General features: G+C 35.0%; 1 long non-coding RNA gene across 2 annotated transcripts in view; it reads left to right on the plus strand.

The window, feature by feature from the left end:
* The first annotated feature begins 6,561 nt into the window (after positions 1-6,561).
* LOC128227395 (uncharacterized) overlaps positions 6,562-18,783 on the plus strand; it is a 30,269-nt gene continuing 18,047 nt past the window's right edge. For both annotated transcript variants that reach the window (XR_008259811.1, XR_008259812.1), the window contains exon 1: positions 6,562-6,667. This is a non-coding gene — a long non-coding RNA (uncharacterized LOC128227395). The remainder of the gene's footprint in view (positions 6,668-18,783) is intronic.

Genomic DNA, 18,783 nt, shown 5'->3' on the forward strand with positions numbered 1-18,783 from the left:
GTAGTAGTAGTAGTAGTAGTAGTAGTAGTAGTAGTAGTAGTAGTAGTAGTAGTAGTAGTAGTAGCAGCAGCAGCAGGAGCAGCAGCAGCAGCAGCATCAGCAGCAGTAGCAGTAGCAGTAGCAGTAGCAGTAGCAGAAGCAGAAGTAGTAGTAGTAGTAGTAGTAGTAGCAGCAGCAGCAGCAGTAGTAGTAGTAGTAGTAGTAGTAGTAGTAGTAGTAGTAGTAGTAGTAGTAGTAGTAGTAGTAGTAGTAGTAGTAGTAGTAGTGTTTATGTGCATATAGAATATATCAATAACATTGATTGATCGCATAATGTATATACTAGATATACATTAAACTGACTTCAATTTAAATAATATGGATACAGACTGAGTCTATTTTCTCACACAAACTTTGCGTTGAGCGAAATAAAAACCGACATTTAAATAATATTAGCCTTTATCCTGTATTGGAACCAACAACCCTTAACAAAGGAACAAGGAAGCTTTAAAACTATTTTATCAGTTGAAACACTCTGAAATACATTTAACGTTATGCAAGCAAACTATTAAACCATAGATAGAGAGGGCTTACCTGTCACTTGAATGTATAAAGCTCTCGTAAAGAAGAACAATATTTCTAAAGATAATAAATTATTCAATGCAATATACTTTAGTACACTATTCATTTGAGTTCATTCATATATCTCGATTTTGCGCCAACAGTTCTGTTTTCTTTTGTTTTGAATTTACTATATTCACACATTTAAAAGTCAAATTTATGATTTAGTGAGTATCTAATTAAAACATAAATTTGTTTGTTTTTTCGATTTTAGTTTTTTTTGCTATCTTATTAAACGATAAATTACGTTATTTTCAATGTTTTATTATATTTTGCCACCGGCAAAATGAAAGAAAAAATGTACCAAATGTGTCGTCAGTAAAACACATTTAATACTTTAGTTCGTCGGAAAAGTCGAATCCTTCAATCAGAAACAGAACAGTGCTCGCACTAAATAATTGTACCGAAGTTGGAGAAATTATATTTGACGGGAACAATGGTGGCTGATAGCTGGCTAAATTTAAGCATATCAAAAAATTAAAACTTGTATTAAATGTTTAAAAACAAGATATCGCTTTGCATTGATAAATGAGTTGACATATTCAAGAGTTATTTGGTTGATTTGTTTTTGTTTAACCTGTTCAAACTTTATCTATCTCAAGGAGACGGCACGAAACGATTATAAGTGGTTTGGAGAAATATAACAATTTTGTTTGTTTATGATAAGGGATGGGATGAAATCGTGTTTCATGCACAATGTTTATAAGGGATTTAACTCTATAATCCATAGTTACTTCATGGTAGATCGCTGACCATATAACTTTAGACCATATGTCATTTATTGTGACATGTCTTATGACACTAATGGAACTTACTTATTTATTCGTCTTCAGGTTTATTTTTAACATGATAAAAATATTTCGATTGTTAAACGATATTTACGAAATTCCGCCAGGTCCATCATTTGTCTTAAACATCAATTTCCGGTAATAATGAAAATGTAGACTACAACAAGATTTATATATGCAGTAATTGAATTATTGCACTAGGGTGACGATATAGTCTTTGCTGCTTTTTCCCGTACATCTAGATGTAATGTTGCTCCTAACACGTTACAGGATCGAAAAGGTTCCAGGGCAACCGAATTTATTGTTTAAATGTGTCGGGTTATAGCCTCCCCCAATGAATTGTATGCTATAATGTAAATTAAGGGGCGGGTTGCGCCTGCTGCTCCCCATCGCTCCCCAATTACGCTAGTTAACACGAACTTTACAAACTTGAGACAATTTCAATGTCAAGATATTGAATATTTCACCAGTTGGCAAGTTTATCAATCAAGTGTCATGCACTTACTTGCACTTACATTTTTGGCGTTTGAGATTACAATGAACTAGTAATAAATCAACGATTTGCTTGTTTTTCGTCTCATAAATATGCCATTTCTACTTACTAATTTAAAGAATTATTATGAGTTTACTTGTGCAGACATAGACCTCTCAGTTTTGCATCAAATTTAATCCAAATAACCACTTCCTCGAGTCTTGAGCGCGCGACTTTATATTTTCTACACCGGAATCTTTGTTATAAAATAGAGTACGCAATTACATTTTGACCAGTGCCAATGGACACTACAGAAAAATCCGAGCAGCCAATACGTGAGCATGATCTTATTTCAAGGCACAAGGAACAAGTCTAGTAAATACTTAACGAGGGACGAGTTGTTATAGCAATATCAGAATGCAAGCAAACACGACTTACCTACTTTACATGAAATATCAATGAATGTACGGTCATAGAAATCACTGGGCACTTCATTTTGGATCAAGGGAGTATGAGAGCCCTTGTCCGACCAATAATTAACTCTTACTCCAAGACAACACGGCCAAAGGACGACTAACAATACTACTACTACTACTACTACTACTACTACTACTACTACTACTACTACTACTACTACTACTACTACTACTACTACTACTACTACTACTAACACTACCACTACCACTACCACTACCACTACCACTACTACTACTACTACTACTACTACTACTACTACTACTACTACTACTACTTCAACTACTACTAATAATAATAATAACAGAAGTCGATAAAGGTACGCATGCTTCTCAGACTATTGTTTTTGACCAATTATTACAACGGTCGGGGATGATTCCTGGGTGTGGTGGTAGCATTGTCATACGCAAATCTGTCGCGCAGGGCTCTATGGCAAGTCAAGCCGTCGTCCGGTTTACATTAAATGATACTCGAATATAGTTGGATTAAGCCGACGACGTTGCTGTCCACGTCCAATATTCGATTAAGCAACACAAAATGAAAAAGAAGTACATTAATCTTGTACACCTCCTTAGTTATCAGATTTCTGTTGTGGCGCAACACTCCACCTTTTCTGCCGACGGACACTTGGAAACACGTCATAATGAATGTAAATACAAAATTTTGTTCGTTGAGAGATAGACAGACGCGTTTGTCATTTTAATGTATATATACATGTCGACCCGAAAGGAATACATGCACGAGCTGCTACAGTATATATGTTATATTCGGGAATGTGCCTCTCGTCAAGGCGGTAGTGCGCGACGTTCTTATGACAAACAATGTTGCCTCTACCAGGCTGTAGTTCCACCTCCCTGATAAATAATGAACAACGATTTATGGTGGAGATGTTTGTTAATTGTGATAACCCCACGTCCGCCCCGCCACGTAAGAATACTTCGTCACATGCAATTAATTCAGTACTAGGTCCTGTTACTTGAAGACTTGCAAATTGCAGCAAACAACCGCCCAGACGTTCTTTGTCATCCCGCGCCAGGCACTGCCTTTCATGGCCCAAGACCTAGACGACTCGAGACAACACCAATATAAACTAGCACCCTTACAGCATATATTTCATAGTACATTGTTTAATATTGGGTTATAACACCTTTTTGAGGTCGTTACAATCTGCAAAAGGCCCGCAAAATGGTTTACAGCCCGAATGCGTAGCACGAGGGTTGTTAACTATGTAAAGGGCTATTGGAGATGGTAACGACCGAAAAAAGGTGTATTATCGCTATTATTCGATAAAATACACATCAAGAGAAACGTTTGTGTTTAAAAAAGCTGTTAAATACCACGAAAATCCAAAAGCAGTTAGTTCAAAATAGCCTCCATAACAGGTGCTTCTGTGACGACATGAGTGATGTCATTGAAAAAGATTTACATTAAGCTCGATTAGGGCCTCAGCATAACTCGGCAGTTGCATTTTTGTTTAGACGGCACTTTTTGCAGTGTTCATACGTTTGGAAAGTGTTGTTTTTATGGAAATTGACTGGATTACTGGGATTATTTACACACAATACCTATTGCGTAATCGATTAATTTCAACACATTCCTAATTTGTTACATACTACAGCTTTAGAGAACATTGAAATGCAACAGCAACTTCAAAAAATCATAAAATAATTTGGCTGATTGAAAATAACTCCCTCCGTTATTGATTTCCATTTCGTATTTTTTTTAAGACGGACTGCTTATGCAGTGTTAAAAATATTCATCAATTAATCCCGAAAGAAATCGATACTTTATTTCGAAATAATCATCCTATTCTGCGAAAACAGTTTGGTTGCCAAAACATTTACGGGAATGACCGTTAAGTGATATGTTCGAATTAAAGGTAATTAACAACAGTCTTGCCACTATGACAGTACTCGTGAACTGTACCTTGTTTGTTTTATGGACATATCTAGCTCACAAACATTTTACTATAATCCTCAACATCCCGTTTTAGAACTATTCACATAAAAGCTCACCAGCATTCAAATGGGTTAGTAATCATACAGAAATTCAATGTTTTAAGTCCATATAAGTGAGTTATGTAATATCTTGAAATTCGCATGTAGTATTAAAAATTGTCTTTTGGGAACAGTATGCCAAAATATCGAAATGTTTAACCGTCTCATTCTTAACAAATTAAGTTGGTGAATCCCAAACATCTATTTCAGCCGTAATTGCAAGTTATAAAATCTTTACAGAAGCTAATGTATTTAGTGTAAAAAAACTATCTCATTACTAATTAAAATACAATTTAAACTTTTGTAAAGAAATGTTAGGTAATGAAACAAAAAAGAAAAAAATGGAGCTTCTGGCTGGATTCGAACCACTATCTTGAAACCCTCAAAATATTTGTAGTCCCTGTGCTTAACACCATAGGCTAAAGCATTGAGTATCGAGTGGAGGTTTGATTAGGGGTGTGCTACCTTAATGGTCGCTGGTGAATTGTCATACCTTGAATGGCTACGCACACGCAGGGAAGTGTACAAATACATTTTTTATTCCCCAATGTTCTTTCATAGTATTTGTACACTGGTGACACGTCATCTTGTTTTGAGTAATTGCTGGATTATACACTCAATTCGCCCATTCTTAATCATCATGATTTAATTTCAGCTTATATAACTGTCATAGAAAACAACACATTCCTATCCTGCCCATAAACTTTTACAGAAGTTCAAGAGTCAATCAGGGGCCATAATTTGTATAAAGGATAATATGGAGTTATCTAACCTCATTATGTGATGGCCGTGAACAACTGTGTGGAGTATTAAGTCAATTGAAAGAAGGGTATTGGACTTATGAGTGAAAATCTAAAATTATCCTAAAAATATAACCAGACCCCGTCGCCGGCGCCTGGGCGAGTGGTAGACCTCCTTATTCCTCGAATATTCCAGCTAATAAAATGCACATGCAATGATCTACCTTCATTCAAATTACAAAGGGGTCCTGGCCCCAATTTCTCGAAATTTCTTAAGTCTCTTATAACTGGATTAAGCTAAACCCACTATTTATGTCTTTCAATATATTGCGTTTCATATACTTTTTTAATTGTTTTAAAACTGAAAATAAGGATTATTATTACGATTATCACAATAAACAATTTTTCTTATGTAAAAAAATCTCTATCAGCATGTATTTTGTCTAATTGAAATAAGCATCTTAAACCTATGAATCTTAAGAGGTTTCGAGAAAATAGGGCCTGGTAACTAACCTATCAGTTTAAAACAGCACTTTTGACGAATTACATTTCAGAGTCCATATCACCAAGTCCGTTCTTATGTTTATAAGAATACTCTGGCAACAAATTCATAAGGCATGTGAACACAAAGTATTCTCTACATAGTCGGTTTTTGAATGTTTGAAAAATTGACGCACACCGCTTAATTGAGAATGCATATAAAGTAACTCGGTTAGGTTTTACTGTACATAGTGAGTGAACGTGAAAAAAACAACGCACATTGAGGTCCTCATTCCAGAATGCGCCTAGTCGCCTGACGTGACTGTCCCCGAAAATTGCAAAAATCCTTAATTTTTAATTACAAGAGTGAACAGAACAGAAATGCAATATATTTGAATGGACACACCTTTATATATACTGACAATCTGACGATTGTGCTCAAGCCATGCTAAGGTGTGTTTTTTTTCTACAAACACTCATTACACGGTTCTAACTTTGATCTATCAACAACCGCTTTCATTAGGTACTGCGAATTCCCACCTTTTTACCAAACACGTGAATTTTAACATATCACGTTCTCAAGCCTCAAGGTGTTAAGACTTTAATGAGCCAATTTTAAATTCCACATTCGCTTTCAACTTTTCCCTTAATATTCGTCGCCTTTCGTTTTATAAGCAAATGCGTACAATGCTTTTCTTAAAATCTATTCCCTAGATATATAAAACAATTAATATACCAACAATACGAATAACATTGATTAAACATACATATATATATATAGTAAACGCTGACGTGCCATGTACTATTGAACTGCATTGCATTAAGAAATAAATATTCAGACTTCAGATGTTTCTCTCATACACCGCGCACTCTTACCTGTTACCTTCGTGTAAATACAATATTTAATTTCTGGTTCACAGGAACATCCCGTTTTGAACCAGAACGCCATTGGGGTTCAATACACATCGTATTATAGTCATCAGTGACAGCATGGTTCCAAATACTGACCGCACGATAAGAATCTGTCACAGCGGGGTGTCACTACTGATAGGTAACAGACATGGACCAATATCTCACAATGACATGTCCATATCGATATTGAGACGAGTATTGCATGTATGTATTTAAATGGTATGCTTTATGATATTAAATCTTATATTATGCCTTTATTCATTAAGTACACATTCCTATCATGACCAATGTTAAAATGATGTTGATGATTCGTATTTACGTGCAGTGATGGTATTTAAGTGAAATTGTATTACATGTGTATTTGTTTTTCTTTCTTCCAAGATTGTGCAATAAAACATACCAAGCGATTCCACATAACAGTTGAGACACATACAAATCGTTATGATACACATAAGGACAATTGTATAATCAACTCCCGCTTGATACCAATTATTCACCTTTCTCGACACACAACTTGTTCACAATACACATTTATTATTTGTATTGGTTAACTTTATATAGCACCCTTTCGATACACACGTTCAAATGCGCTTTACAACGACATAAACGGATAACTTATTACAGGCAATATCACTAAAAAATAAGACACCTTTAAACAATCAATATACGACATACTAAAAATACGAAAAGCAATCAAACAAAAATAAAATGCGATATTGAACTAGTCGTTAAAGCATTATCATATATGAAATTAAAAGGACTTTCCGGGATATAGCCTTCCCCTTCGTCTAACTTCCACACCCCTCTCCACCCACCAACAACTTTGGCATACAGGTCACGACCAAAATGAAGTATTAAATATCGGCGTTCACACCCTCGCATACTCTTTTGTATGTAAGGTACGAGCCCTACCCTCCTTTACATCTACACGTTGAAATGAGGTATGTGAAAGTAGTATTTGAGACTTCTTCATAGCCACCACCAATTCCTCCGACTTCCACACGCATCTCAAACCACCAACAACTACGGCACACAAACCACCTCGCAGGCCCTATTTTATATAAATTATGATCCCTACCATCCATTACCTCCACACTTTGAAATGCAGTATCGGAAAGTAGTATTTGAGATTTCTTTGTAGCCACCACCCCCTCCTCTGACTCCCTCACCACTCGCCAACCAACCTCAACCAAGACATACAACCCACTTAAACACAATACAGTTTTAAACCATACTGCATACTCTTTTGTATGTACTTAGAAATATGAATGGGGTTCCCGGGTTTCAATCACTCCCTACCCCACCCCAACTACTCCGACCCCCCCACTCCTCTCCAACCACCATGAAATACAGCATACAACCCACTAAAACACAATGCAGTTTTAAAGCCCCGGCGTACGAACCTCCTCGCATACTCATCGTTTGTATGAACTTATGTTAATGGGGGTCCCGGGTTTTAGTCACCACGACCCCCATCCCCACCCCTCCTCCGACTTCTCCACCCCTCTCCAACCTCCAACAATTACGGCATACAACATTCGAACACAATAAAGTATAAAATCTGGGCGTATAAAAGAAAACGATATACCAGGATTTCGGGATTTCGGTAATTCCACCGACCCCCGATATAGTCCTATTTTAACCTTTATTTGTTTTGACAACTAATTTAAGCCTGAAAAAAATGTTAATATGTTCTTGATAAAATGTACAGCATCTTCAGAATCAGAAAAAACATATTTGAAATTTCTTTGTTCATTGCATACGACGTAATGAGTAATGTCCATATAAGTCGTTTGTTCTGAATAAAATCGACAAAAATAACTAAAGTTTGAAGAAGTTAAACGCTTTAGACTTAATTTAGTGCTTTTAAAGCAAACACATAGTCAAAACAACTGCAAAAAGTAAACACAGATCAGATTGCCAGGAAAAGACAACTCAGAAGAAAATATGTTAGTTAAATGCGGTTTATATAATTTGTTGATATTTGTATACAGATTTATATGCTGAAATTTGTTTTTGTGCAAAAGTTTGCATTGTTGACCCACTCTCGGTCAGAAACAAGGTCGCTCAGATGTCTTTGTGATGATGCGAGCCCTGAAAGCGCATATTTAAAACAAAAAGCCGTTCATTAACGGCACGTGAATTTACTGAAAAATGCACGTTTTCTACCGATAACGCCCGGGTTTATGCGTTTTAACACACCACGATAACGGACCGAAAACACACATTTTATGCAATAATACGGCTGTATCCGAATATTTGTTAAAAGGTTTCACTCATGAATTTATGTTATGTTACGAAGGACCTCTAGACAATTTTAGTGTGTCTCAAATCGGACTGGTCCCCCAAAAAACACCAACCATGTTTCGTATGATACACCATCTATCCTATTCATCAGGTCCTCCATCTGGTGATTATATATACCACTTTCTTAAATCCGTGCAGTATACCAAATTTGAGAAGGCAGTCGAAATGGTATAAGATCTAGGTCCAAAATGTCTACTTTTTTAAAATGGATTTTAAAAACGCATTTAAACTCCTCCCTTTTCAACCAAAACATCTCGCTATTAGGGTTTGTTGATCCATTATCTGGACGAATTCAGAGATTGATGAGGCTAAACCCTCTTTCCTTCGTCGTATGGATACTTTCAACAGCCTTATTCAACAGTTAAACGTTCCGGTGTCAATAGATAAGACAAGAGGTCATTGTTTTTATTGGTTAAGAACTAAGGAGTTGTTGGTACGAAACCCGAACAATAAACTCAAGATAATCAAAGATTCAGTCCATCCTTAACTAAAACAAGGCCAAGGTAAAGAAAATTCAGTAGTCACTTATTGGTTCTCTATTATCTTGCTGCATGGCGTTAAACGACGATGCATAGTTGTACTCAAACAGCGCAGGGGGTCATGGACGGGGTTTCTGTATTTCTTATAACGGTCGGTGGCTAGCGGCTGAATGTTCAGTAGAGTGGCACCAATACGGCACTATTAAAGACAGTACAGTTTTGTAAATAGTTTTTTTTACAGTTTTTCCCAATTTAGTAGCGGTCCTTATCTGGAGACAAAGTCTGAGGAACAAACGACACTTTTGTCATTGCAACATAATTAGGGCGCAACATATTCCCGGTGTTCACAATGCCACAAGTGATGCTCTGTCACGTTTTTGGATGGACAAAATCAGACGACAAGAAGCGGACCAGGATCCTCTATCACTTCGTAGTGGCTTCACCATGGAGCCGTCAACCTTCTGCGACGGGTATTAACACGAAGCACACTGACTAAATATAATATTGGTCTTAGTGCTTTTAGAAAATTCCGCCTACAGTATCAATTGGAAGACTCATGGCCAATCCCCGAATCGCACTAACCAACATCCATCATGTTTGGCTTTAATACACATTGTTCAGCGTCAAGCATAAGTTGCGGGCATTAACTTTATTCTTAGCTATACAAGTTCAGGGACCTGACGACAATTTTCATTGTAAATACAATATTTGATGGTTATAGTTGGTCAAGGTCCTTTACCGAAAAAGGGGACTCCAAGCGGCCGATCACGTTTCTTTTCTTTTGCACTAACCGAGGCCCTTCCTCGGTAGTGTTTTAACTCATACAAGGCCATACTACTAGTATTCCAAGCACTATTTACATTTTGTTGGCATAATTTGGGCGATTCCGTGTAAGAGAGCAAGTTGCCCCCGGTCGAGCGCCTGTAACCAATTTCGTTACGGCGACTCACGTCTGTGTGCGGCTAATTAATTAAAACAATTGTCAGCACGGCCCAACAATCACACTAAGGAAGTAAGGGCCCTTGTCCCGTGAAAGCTATCACTGGAGTATTTAGCTTTGTTATCTGGTGAAAGCACAGAATTTTGTTAAATCGACTCGACAGCCGCTACTAAGCATCAAGTTTTGGCCGTCCTAAATAAATATTCGAAGCGCGTAGGCCCAGCCACAGACATGTTTAAGTCGCATAGCTTTCGCATCGGTAGGGTAAATACCTTGCTAACAATGGAGTTTCTACCGAGAGTATCATGAAATTGAGGCGGTGGTCTTCTGACTTTTTCAAACGATACATTAGACTTTAACACAAGGCCATCAGGAAGTGTATTCCCGATATTTTATCATGTGTCAAAGTTAGGGTAGTACGGTAGTACTGGGTTGAAGTTAACCAACACGTGTATTGTTTAACGTTGGAGGTTTTAATTAAGGTACTTTTTGCGGATAAGTTGGAGCTAGTTGTGCAAGCTCCGGTATATATCTACATAGGGCCCTCTGGCAATATGCCAGATACTTGACGAGGTTTTATAAACAAAAAATCTAGCCATCGTGTCGGAATTTCACGCTACTTAGCGGCTTACAAGCCACAGCTCATACGGTAGTCAATAACGCACACACACACAATTCATATTTAAGTATAAAGGCAAGAAACTTTACGGTTTTTGTTGCTTTATTTCGCACGATAATAATAATAAAAAGAAGAAGAAGAAATAGAAAAGAACAACAACAACAATAACATTAACAACAACAACAACAAACCAACAGCCAAGTTACAAATACATACATTCGCTTATTACTGTATATCAAAGAATTTAGTTTTAGTCAATCCGGTCAAGTAGTTGGGAACTTATTTTTAGTTATAACATTATTAATTTATCAAATGGAATGGAGCTAACTTAAAAACAATGATACCAACTTTGATATTTTCTATATCATTGATAGTTCTTACACAGGTTTTTATCACTTCCAGTTCCATCGGTATATCGCACATACTGCACGACAACGAAAGCCACGATAAGGGATACAACTCCACAAATTAATTTACTAACGAACTATTTTATATCACACCTTATCAAAATAAAAGAACAAATGCTTTCTTTACAAAAGTATTGAAATGTAACGATAAACGTCATGTTTTGTTCGCCTAGTATTGCAGAACCAGATTTTGCGCATGTGCACTAAGTTACTGTATGATATAAAGAATCTAAAGACATCGTACAATTTTAACTTTGTCTCTTGTATATGTGTGTATACATATATGCAGTGTGCAGCTAACATGATAGAAACATGGTTCATGACTGATCTTTTATCAGAACAGATCCAAGAATTTATTGATCTATGTAGACTTGAACTTAGCCATATCTTGCTCTCAAAAATAGGTCATCATTCCAAAGGTGGTCATTTATAATGGCTCGTCAGTTTCGATTCGATTTTTATTTTCGCTATGCTCTCTACTTACTAAATAAGTTGCCAACATGTCTGTACATTGTTATAGGTGGTTTCTAAAGTTGAAACAAAAGGTTCTTATTTACATCTTTTATGAAATAGAAGGGTATAAGAAATGCACCCCATACTTCATTTCTATCAAAGTAGGGCATGCTGCGTTAAAGTGTATTACAAATATGGATTCTTCAATAAATATAAAGGGTTTAAACTATAAATAGATACAAAAATAAATAAATATACAAAGTAGGTAAACTGTGTGTAAATCAATAAACGTATCTATTTTGATGAATTTATGTGACAGGCTGTCCTATTTTAACTAAGACATTATTATTTCATTTATTTATTACTACCAATATGCAAGGAGACTCAGTGAATCAGAAACGCAGATAAAGATAATAGTTGTTTCCAAAGTTAAAATTTGCAGCAAACACTTCAATTAATTCAGGCGTATTTTTTAGCATTTCACCTCGTTTCTACAAAGAGATTAGACAATTAGACTCGTTCACTATCTTTTTTGTTACTTTCTTGTCCTTGTTTTTAACATACCACATGGACTTGAAATGGTCATTTACTACTTTGACCTTGATATAACACTGCATCAGGACTGTTAGAATTTTATTGGCTTTATTTTTGTAATATAGTGGTGCCTGAAACAAAAATAACCATTTCCTTAATTGTACCAAGGAGGAGGATCTTTGTACTAACAACGTCGCCATAGAAATTCGGGAAAATTCTAAGTGTGTGACTCGAAAAAGATAACTAGAACAATATCATTCTTGTTTTGAAACCCTCATCCGTTTTGACCATTTCGGTAACATAAAAATAAATACCAGGTGGACTTTAACTAACTTCGGCATCTCGAAAGCATTTTTATTAATATGCTCCAAGGAAAAATAAAATTGTAGAGCATAGCTTTGTTAGGCCCGACATCATCTTGTCATCCCACAGTTCGAAACTCCTCATGCCATAAATTGATTTCAAACATACTTGGCGAAACATTAACAATGTCGAACGGATGTGCAGACTAAATAGTTGAGCTATATTAAAGATCAAAGTGTCGCTTAAGGGTAGCCCCTCAAGCCATGTTTCGTTTCCACTTGATTTCTCCTTAATCGATGTACATAAATATATGATATCCAATGTTGATAAAAGGCTCTCTTTTAACGAGCCTTTTTGCAGACGACGATTTGTGCCTCCGAATTTCAAGCCGTGTTCATGTAATGTTTTGCATCATGATTAATGAATTAATGGAAGGAGACAATTGTAAGCACAGCTTAGAATCAATGTTTGTTCAACCTAAGACCTAAAAGTAAAAGTTAAAATCGCAAATTTCCGTTTATGAGTCTTGAGTTCCAGAAAGTTGACATTAGTTTAAAATTTTCTTCCAAAACAGTGCGTAAAAGAAACAGGTCATTTTGGGTCATATTTAAATGTTGTTGTTTTTTAGGAAACTTATTGACGTTTGTACTTAAACAAAAACTCCATTGGATAAAAATTAGCTAGTCGGTTTATAAGTGGGGTTGTATCACTTCTCATTGCTTATGTACGTATATATCATATTGGATATGCAGTCACAAGCTGTATGTAACGCACGCAAATAATTTGATGGTATACAATTCAGAGCTCATCCAACTTACAAGTGTTTTATTCTACGTATTGTTTTCTTAACAAAGGTCAGTCATATTAATGATTAAGTGCAAATGATTTTCAGCTGAAAGGGGTTATGAACACAATTCCTTTTCAATAAATGATTCAGAAAATGCATTTTTAATAAAGTTAAAAAACAAATCAGACCACTCCTATCTAAATCAATCTTAAGAAACCCCAACATCCGTGGCCATGTCAACCTAGATCCTTTGGTCAAATCTTTACTCAAGATACATACGAATACATTTGATTTTGATATATTGTACGAAAGTCTAAGAAAGTATATTGTCGTGTAATTGAATAGTATGACGTAACACTTTCAAAGTTCATACAGCACCTAGTCCTTTCTGAAAGTGGTCCTTTCACGATGCATGTTATCTTCAGTTTACTTTTCGGTTAAACATCATTGTTTATCCGTTCCTGTTTCACTAACATGTGCAAGCTGATATAAACATTAAGAGTTATTCATACCACAATATACAAAGAGCAGAACTTGGTCAATTAACACTCAGAGGAAGTTGTGCTGATGACAACTTGGATGATATAACATGACGCCTCATTCGACTAGCGTCTGTTTACTGGGGTTGAACTCACTGCAAAAGAAATACAATGCCGAAGCGACAAACGGACTTGACTGCAAATTTCAGTGTTTACCTTTATGCAAGAAATACAAGATTTACGAATCTTTATTTAAAGTCGGGTATGTGTTAACAAGAAACATTAGCTCAATGAGCTATTTTCCGACATGAATAACAGACGTGCATAACATATCAAATAAAAATAACAATGAGCTTGTGACATGGAAATAAAAGTATATATGTTAAAATGAACACATATTGGAGCATGCATTCAAATACAAATAGGAAAATAGGATTAGAGCATCGAGAACAGTGATAACACCAACAAGTTTTCCCGGCTGTACGGCCAGTCCACACGCGCACGGTTCCACTAGTTGATGTACCACTGTAAAATGGTTAGTTGTTTCAAAAGTATAACTGAAAGGGTAATCATATACATTGAAGTAGCAAAATTGTAAGTAGCAAAATGTACAAGGGTATAACAGCTTTGTACATCGATGTGTAGTTTTTAAAAAAACAACAAAAACATATCATTAATCTAGCATGATAGGAAAAAGCCTTTGAAAGTATTAGAGGAGGTATGATATGTATCATGTTATTTTGATATAACACCTATCACTGTAAAAGTATATTAATTGAAAAAGTAAAGTCGTAATAACTAAACAAAATACTTGCCGAAAGAAAAGCACAAGTAGTTGTATGTGTTCGACAGATTTAAATAAATTTGAACAATCATAATTAGATATTAGCCCATGTTATTTATTTGATATGTTGTTATTTTAGTCAAAGAAGTCCGCTGAAATATTTTCTGGTATTTGAATGCCATATCTTGTCCAGTGGGTGTAAGCCAACCCACCGAAGTCAAAACTCCTTTTCAACGTTTTTATAGTTATATAAGTCTTTACTTGCATATTTATAATGCAACGGCATACATTTAACAATTAAAATGTCTTACTTTCTGTTATGTCAAGGCTATCATAATCGGATGAATGAGATGGTCCTGCCGTTGTAAAATAATCGGTGTGTGTCTTCTGTTCTTCTTTCCTGTGCATATAATGCTCTTTTATACACTAAACAAGTTTTCTAATTAGTAACATTTCAATTGGAAAAACTTTTAAAACTATACATGCTAAGAAATTCCTCTAGTAAATGGCATGCTGTTTCTATAGCAAGCCTTAAGTGTTTGCAATATATATTCGTTATATTCGGTCAGTTATGCACCGTTCTGTTCATGGAATATATGCTCTTACACATGCAGTGTAATTACATTAGTATTAAATGTAATCTTACAAACCTCAGACGTTAAGATATCTTGTAAGCCATATTTTACCACTTTTGATAAATAATATCAAAACCTTGTCATACCCTTGATTAAATATCAACTTTACTTGTACCACGTTCCGAGTTTGTATTTTTTTTCGGGGGGTTACCATTTTAAAGTAACCATTTCTCTTATTATAAGTATGACACGTTAGCAACATCTTGCACAGGCATTCCATAAAAACATGACTGAACAGCAAATATTCAATTTATTGGATAGTTTTATTTATTTTTTAAAAATGAGGTGAATTATAGCAATAGCTGTTCAGTATAAGATCCTATATGAAATACGTAAATGGTTATGATAAATACGTTACTCAAAATGGACGGCCATAAACCGTTAAATGTATTAGAAAATGACATTAAATACCTGAAGCTTGCCTTCTTTCTGCAATACACTAATATAACAACAACATTTGCTACGGTTAAAACAAATAGCAATGTTGATGAGACAGCGGCAACAATAACAGCTGCTGTATTTCCGTCTTTTTAAGTCAACTGATTTTTGTTTTGATTATTTTCTGAGATAATGTAAAGACGTGAGTGAATATATGGTATATACTGGTACTCCTTTTCGCCCAGCATAAGGGGTTATTATAAAAATTATCGAGGTACACTGAATGTTTTCTCGATTAAATTTTCATAGAAAAAAGCTCTTGATTTAAAAACAAGTATGATAAGATTTCTAACGTTTGCTTGTTTTAAGAACGAATTCACGTACCAGACATGCTCTTTAAAATCCGCTGAAGTGACATTGTAATGTACGAATTATTTGCCCCCTTTGGTAATTACCATTATTAAAATAATAAATAAAAGCGTTATATTTTTTTGTATTAAACCAAACATTATGCTCTCATTAAACGAGCAATCAGGGGTTAATTGTTTTCCATGTTCATTGTTTAAAAACATGCTGGATAATTTATGATGCAACATGGTGCAAATTCAATATTCAATATCAAATTCTAATAGTGTATCTTGCTTGCCACTCATTTGCTTCTGCATGCAATGAGTTATGAACTATTAACTTACACACAAACATTCAACGTTTAGATATGCAACTGCAAATAAATGAACAATATTGCAAACCATCGTCACAATGCGGCCCCATGTATCCCTTTAAACATCCACTACTGCATGTTCCCTCTGATTTGTTGCAATCCCCGTTCATGCAAAAACCACAACGGTGGTTACAGTCTTCGCCGAACGTTCCATCTTTACATACTGCAAAATACGTATATCTAACGTCCGTAATAAATGGTTGATTTTAACTCAATTAATTAATATCAAAACAGATATGTAGAGTAACAAGGACTATGTGAACATATTTGTTGTTCATCACAACTAAAACTGTATACCATAGATTTAAGCTGTAATTGTGTGCATGGCAGAAATAAATTAAGTGTACAGCAATGCCTTTCAGATGCAAAGTCAAGTCCCTGTACACATCTGTCAGAACATTAGCCGCTTATCAAGTTACAGGTAGCGTTTTCGCTGCAGTAACCGCTACAGTTCAACACTAATCACCATAATTTACAAAAAGACAAGCTGTCACTCAAAACGAAAAGCGTTGTTTTAGAAAATGAGGCGTAAAGTTTACTTTAAACCATATTAAAAATGACCAGAAGTTATTGCTTCCTCAAATCAAAATCTGTATTGAATGGAACACCATTAACGTATTGCACTGAATTCAACAATTTTCTATTTGCTTATAATGGGATAAAAAAATCTAATTACTCCCATTTGGGATACCCTTTGTTACCTACCCACCCGTAGGAAGCATTTCTCGCTCAGTTGTAGTCGCCGATTGCGTAAAGTGTCAGTCCTACGCCGACTGGGGGAGAAATAGTTATTCAAGATAAATTAGGTGTTTTACTTGTGTTTCAGTGAAAAACATTTTTAAGGTACATTTATCATTTTTAAAAAATGCATTGATGTTTATGATAATGACAGAAATGTGCGTCTTTTTCAATTGAACCGGGCATGAATACTTGAACAAATCACACGTTCTTTACTGATGGAATATTTGAAAGATCGAAGGTGAATGCGACACTATTTTATTTTCGCCTTTATTTATCTCGGCCGTATTCACGAAAACATAAAATTGAAGCGGCCTTAGTGGGTATTTTAATCAATAGGAATTGCTTATTATAACGTGCTTATGAAAACAAAATAAAATTAACAAATGTAATTATTTTCTTTTCATAGATACAAACCAAATCATCAGTTACAATGTTGTTGTTTTTTTATTCCCTTCCACATAATTACATCCTCGTGCAAAGAAAAACCTGCTCATGATGTCATTCTGAAATCGTTAGACCTGGGACAAACAAAATAATATGTATGTACTGTATTTCATTGGCATACTATCTTCAAATGGCGTTTCAGCTCAGTTAAAAGACTGTTAGTAAAGGGTCACGGTTTGGATACCTGGGCTGGCTGCATTCATGTTAAGTCTGTCGTCTCGAATTCTAGAAGCTATTACCTTTATGTGACAAAGTTTACTCTTAAAACGGTCATATACTAAAAATAATTCTGTGGAAAAAGAAAGGATGTCATATTTTTATAAATCAAATGGAAAATAAAATTGATCGTAGTTGTACAAAATCATCCTCTCCAGTTACCCAAGCCTCTTATCAAAGCCGATCACTAATTTTAGCAAAGTTAGGTTATACACATAAATGTAAATGACAACTTGCTTTCCCAAATCAGACTTATATACGCAGTCTAATAAAGAGTAAGTTTATATTATTAAAACGTATGCAGGGTTATTTTATATGGACATTGCAAAATACATTTGAAAATTACCAAAATCCTCTTTAAATATTCATGTTTTTGTCTGACGGTTTATTTATAAGCTCAAAATATTTGCTATCGCAAAAGTAGTATAATTGCATCATAGTGTTTGTTACTTAGTTAATGTGATTATCAAAATGCTATATATACTATGATGAAAACAAACAACAACAGTAACTTGATTTCACCATTATGAAGTTTTATTTCAGTTTGATTAATTTTGGTTATTCCTTTTAAGGAATAAACAAATAACAGTCCTTAAGTACTATTTGTCAGACTATTTGTCATAACGAACATGTTTCATCTTTGAGTCAGTATAATCATTTTTAAAAATGCACTATACGCCGTATATACTTTAGATAAATATAATCGTACATCTAAAATGTAGATGCTTTTCAGCGTCACCAAGTGTTTCCTACATTGTACAGTTTTGTATTTGTATTAACTCACAATTTGTCTGGTAGATTAAGTATCGACAGAAACATAACATTTTTAATAGTATGTTTACCTGACCTAAATGGAAAACATAATCTATGTGACATTGACAACTTTCCATGCATAGTTGACAAAATCCACAATAATTATAATTAATTTAATAATATACATAAAACTGTTTGATATGTTTACTGCAGTGTAGTTGATGTTGGCTTCGCAAACGTAAGTTCTTGCTGTCTGAGCAATATTTGATGTATTTTTATCTCTTTATTTATCAAATTTATTTTTTATATTCATAAACTCATAACACTTTGTTCACGATTA

Source organism: Mya arenaria, chromosome 3 (genome assembly GCF_026914265.1).
Source record: "Mya arenaria isolate MELC-2E11 chromosome 3, ASM2691426v1".
NCBI classification, from domain to species: Eukaryota; Metazoa; Mollusca; class Bivalvia; order Myida; family Myidae; genus Mya; species Mya arenaria.